Here is a 5956-nt window from a genome sequence, read left to right on the forward strand (position 1 = left end):
GAGCAGAGAACTGCAGCTCTGTGTCTAAAGCATCTCCTTCATCCACTCGACGGGACAGTCGTGAGGTCTACGCATTTACTGGCTATGTTTATTCGTCGTGTTGTGGTCCAATATGTTCTGTCCTTCTTCTCAATGTCTGTAGATCTTTCACTTACAGATTACACAGCCTGTATAGTATGGAGGCTTGTTTCCACCTTTAAATAAAAATAAACTCTTTATCTCACAATTCAGATTTTTTTTTTTTGTGCGCGCAGTTGTTAGTTTATAGTTCAGAATCCGGACTTTATAACTCACAAAAGTTATATTCTGAGAAAAAAAGTCAGAATTGAGAGTTATTATAAGAATTTGGAATTGTGAGAAAAACATCATGATTGTAAGGAAAAAAGTGTTTTATAATTGCGAGTTTATATCACAATTCTGAATTTTTTCGCAGAATTTTGAGATATAAACTCAAAATGTAATTGGGAGAAAAAAATGTGCCAAGAGTTTCTTGGAATTCTGATTTTATATCTCACACTTTGAGAAAAAAGTCAGAATTGAGAGTTATAAAAATGTGGAATCGCCAAAAAAATAAAGTTCGAATTGTGAGATATAAACTTACAATTACAAATAAAACAATTTTACCTGGCAAAAAAAAAAAAAAAAAAAATCTGAATTGTAAGATAAAGGTATAGCAATTACCTTTATTGTTTTGTTGCGTGGCGGAAGCAAGCTTTTCCCTAGTATATACACGGTCACCTTACAGCAAGTCCACTGGGATCATGTGGAACAGCCGGTGCTTCGGTTTGTAAATGCAAGATAAAGACGAGCAAAGGCGCACCACGCTTTTAATGAAGCTCGAAGCCCTTTCTGTGTAGTAGTGGGGTCTGTGTGTGAACCAGTGGTTGATCTGTATTTTAGTGTTGTGTTTCTAGAACTTATACCTTGTTAGTAGGTCATGTAAAGTGGTTAATCAACACCTTTGTGAGGTGAAACATAAGAATTTTCCGTTTGAAACGATATAAAAATAGATAAACAAAGACCTTTATTTATATTGCGGCCGAGCAGTGTTTAAAGGTTCAGTATTTCTCCCATTTGTAACGGTTCTTCATTTGTACTTTAAGACAAGATATATTTAATCAATTAAGTTTAGGCTAATGTTTAATAGTCCTGTAGTGTACTTGTGAGCCAAAGACAGAACTAGTGCCATACATTTTACAATATACTCGATATTCTTTGAAATAAGCAAGCATATAAATTATAGTATGAATCTATAGACATTTATATACAGTAAATATGAATATATTGTATATGTTTATTGTTGTTCAGGCCCTTAACTCTGTGCAATCAGTGTGTTAGTGTTATAATGTTAATGTGTGTGTATCTTTGACTGAATGTTACAAGCAATCCTATCAATTATCTGAAGGTTAGTAACCAGATGTTTAATGCTGATTATTGATATTCAACTCAGGCGATTATAGCATCATATAAATATATATATATGAAGAGAAGAAACCACAAAAGAAAACAATAAAGCAAAAAGCACAAACTTAGAGGGAAGGATGGAAATGATGTCCTCAGGATGCTGGAAGATTGTGTTAATATAAATATTTATTAAAGGTTTATTATTAAGATTCAGCTGTTGTCTTTAGAACATGTGAAAGATTACTTTATTTAATGATCAATGTTTTTGACAAATGCACAATAATCTTTTTCCTCAGTAAAGTGTTGACTGTAAATGTTGAATGTGAGGAGGGCGATCTGGTCTCCTCAGTAAGGCTGGCACTTTAAAATGCAATCACTATATGTAAACTGTTATCAACACAATAAAAGCTACTAAACTATAAGAATGTTCTTTTAGTGGTCTTTTTGACATGTAAAATATGACCCTTTTATTTTAAAGCTTGCTTACACACTTCACACTTGAGATTGTTTGTGTTTCCTTTTATTTCATTCTTATTTTAACCAGCTGCTCACCGGCACTAGAATGTATGTTATAAATAATCTTTCAACAATAGACACTTTAAAATAACTCAAAAGTAATCAGTCTGATTATATCACCTTAAATGTGTAATGTAATGGATTTCCTTACTAACTACAATTTGGAATTTAGAATCAGTAACCGATTATAATTTGTAAGTAATCTACCCAGCACTGATGAAATATTACCATATTCATATGCCAAGTTACATAATATAGCAATGAATACTCCGACTATCAGATCAGAGAGCAGTGGAGACAAATTAAGTATAAATGATACAAAGATTAGAGAAAAATTCAGTTGTAAAACATTTGCAAAAGCATGACTCTATAAAAGATCAGTTTTTAGATCAGAAGTTTTCCATTTATTGGCCTATAGGTTCTTCTAATCTACTATAATGTATCAGCCACAGGGAGGCAGTGTCACAAAGAAATGAAGAAACTGAAAACATGTTGCACACATTTGACTTCCTCCAGAGGGCGCTGAACCACACACACTAACATTAACAGGGTATATGCAGGAATCTTGAAGTTAATTTTAATACCTTTTCAAGACTTTTTCAAGACCTTCTCAATATCTTTTAATACCTCACCGCCACTTCAAGCTGTTACCATTTACATCAGTGATACTTTTAACTTAACAGTTTTAGTTTGTGATAAAGACTATAGACCACTCTGATAAAAAAAAAAAAAGTCAAATAGGCTGGGATAGTAAATCAAAGCAAAGTTTATTAAAAAACAAAACAAAACTTTGCTCCACCCTCAACAACAATCATGCTGACATGTGCCTCAGTTCTTCGTTTTTTTAATAAAAAAGACTAAATTCACACACTTTTACGACGTTTTTGGGACTCAAACTGTTGGACAGCTAATTCAGAAAAAATACTTTCAAAATGTAAGACTTTATAAAGCAATGATAAGACTTTTTAATACTTTTTAAGGGTCTTAATTTTCCCAAAATTGATTTATCACCTTTTAATACTTTTCAAGACCCCGCGGATACCCTGATTAAAGGGATAGTTCACCCAAAAATGACAATTCTGTCATCATATAACCCTCAAATTGTTCCAAACCTATATGAATTTCTTTCTTCTGCTGAGCACAAAAGAAGATATTTTGAAGAATTTCGTTAACCAAACAGTTAATGGGACCCATAGTTTTTTTTCTTCATAGTAGGCTATACTATGGAAGTCGATGGTGCCCATCAACTGTTTGATTAACAATTTTCATCAAAATATCTTCTTCTTCATACAGGTTTGGAACAACTTGATGGTGAGTAAATAATAACAGAATTTCCCTTTATGGGTGAACTATCCCTTAACACAACATAGTTCAAGAATACTACAAGATAGGCCTAAAATGTGTTCTACTGGACAATCATTAACACACTAAAAACTGTATTGTACAGGTATTTAATTTAATGTAAGAGATAAGTTACAAAAAGCTAAATTATTATTTAGTAGCCTAGCTACACGCACATTGGTATTTATAATATTTTTTTTCTATTAAGTTTTATTTATACATTTCCAAAAATCTCGACGACACTCAGAATAAAATGGCATAACGGAAAACTGCTCTTTTTTTATTAAGGCAGACACAGAAATAGAAGGAAAAAAACAATTCAAATGTACAACAAAGAAAAATATGTAGCCAGGGTAAAAAAAAAAAAAAAAAAAAAAAAATGTTGTATATATTTTTTTATATATATAAGGCACAAATGCTAATTTCTAATGACTTATGGGAACAGACTGTATTACTTAGTTTGGTTCTAAGCAGTGATTAAATTGTGATTTATTATGTGGGCTCTCCGGGGGTCCGGGGGGGTTATGCTCCCCTAGGAATTTTTTTGAAAAATAATCCATTAAATGGCACTTTCTGGAGAATTTTGTGCAAAGAAACTGAGAAAATGAGTCTTACATGATATGTAAAAAACTGCAAGGTTAAGAGCATATACTTTGCATTGTTGTAGTATCAACAGGTATTAGGACATTTAGCATTTACATTACTGTTAAAAACTCAAATAAATGGTTGATTTAATTTCCATTAACCACCTAGCTTAGCAAGGATAGATTGAAAAATAAAATCTATCTATCCTTGTGGAAAGGTTCCTAGCTAAAAGTAGGTCTAGCAAGTCTTATATTTCTGTAATTCACACAGATCAAACACAAATATGCTGCCTGAATAGATTGCTAGTTTATTTTGAGTAGCCAGCTAGCAGTTCTCTTGGCAGTTTGCTGATAATCCGGTGTCTGAAGTAAAATGCTCAAAACATCTCCTGAGAAAAATCACATGGCCAACATAGTCTTGGTTATTTAATTTAGATTTAGTATTATTTTCCTTACCTTGTCATTCAAGGCCAGGGCACTTTATGTACATTTCTGGAACTTTTGCACGCTTCCACATCCCGCGCAACTAGGATCTCCCAGGAACACTCATTATATATCGCTGCGTACATTATCCGTGTCAGCTAGATGCGCATGCGCGAGCGGTGCGCGATCATGGGCGACTGACAGCGAGATTAGCAGCTGGAGAATACGGCCGTTTTTTTAAATTGAATTATGTATTTAAAAGTTGCCGAATGGATTCATTTGGAGACTCCGAAATTGGCAGAGATAGGCAGGCAATGCAAAAAAAAAAAAAAAAAATCTTACATTGGGAAATAGTGGGGGGGACATGTCCCCCCCACGTATAATGGCTCCTACGCCCCTGCATGCATGAACTTAAGGCCGTTACATAGTCAACGCGAGCAAGCAACGCGAGCAAGCAACGCGAGCTACGCGCTCCTTTTCATAGTACACAAGCGTCACCGGCGATGCCTGAAATGCAATACACCGATCGCGCAGCAGGGGGTAGTAGATTCTAGAGTCGGGTCACGTAATATTCAGATCAAAAAAGGAGTAGCTCTACTATAAAGGGACAATGTCCAATTTAACGCACCCTCTGAGGCGGCCGTGAAACAGCGCTGCGAAATGGCCAGAAAATGCAAAAGGCGGCCAATGGGCTCTATGCACGGCGGTATTTCCGGTGAAGGTCTAAGGATGCTGGATTACTTCCGCCGATCGTAGAGTCCAATGCTATACCGAGAATTTATATTGGTTTTTATACTCTATTGCTATACTAAAGAAACGTTAGTCACAAAAACAGACAAAACAGACACTCCTCATTTTGTTTATGCTTCTGTGTTTATTATATTAAATAAACATAACTATATATAAAATTACATCTAAACGTATTAAAGTTTCGTTTCAAAGACGAGAGGACAGTAAATTTTGAAGACTCTGCCATAATCCCGTTTTCCTCGGTTTTCCTCCACTTTAAATCTCCCCAACCGGATACGCAAGAGCATCCTTGTGTCAAACGCGGAAGTTATGCGTGCATATAGCCCATTGAGCACTGTGTAAAATGCAAAGTTCAAAGCTTCATAAAAAAAAATTCCACAGTAATAATTGCTCAATTTTGGGTTTCGTTACAGGAACAGCTGTCATATTATGGGAAAATGTCCAATTTAACGCACCCTCTGAGGCGGCCGTGGAACAGCGCCGCTAAATGGCCAGAAAATATATTAGGCGGCTCATTGTGCATTGTGTAAAGTGCAAAGTTCAAAGCTTCATAAAAACAAAATTCCACAGTAATAATTGCTCAAATTTTGGGTTTCGTTCGAGGAGTAGCTCTACTACGTAGTACGGAGTACGGGAAGTCGCCTGTTGAAAAAAAAAAAAAAAAAAAATTCGTGGCGACGGTTTTGCAATCCGTCCGCTCAGTTTATAAACCGTACTCACGAATTCTCAATCTGTTCCCTCTGTTTAACAAATCGTGCTCACGGATTAATAAACCGCACGAGTTCCTAATCCGCGCTCTCAGATTTGTAAACCGTGCCTTCAGTTTTTGCAATCTGTACCCACAAATTCATAAACCGTGCCCACGCTTTCGCAATCCGTTCCCACGGGTTTGTAAACTGTACTCACGGATTTGTGTCCTCTCCCCCAGTCTGTGCCAA

The sequence above is a fragment of the Rhinichthys klamathensis genome, unplaced genomic scaffold (assembly GCF_029890125.1).
Source record: "Rhinichthys klamathensis goyatoka isolate OS25496 unplaced genomic scaffold, OSU_Roscu_1.1 h1tg000244l_1, whole genome shotgun sequence".
Taxonomy (NCBI): domain Eukaryota; kingdom Metazoa; phylum Chordata; class Actinopteri; order Cypriniformes; family Leuciscidae; genus Rhinichthys; species Rhinichthys klamathensis.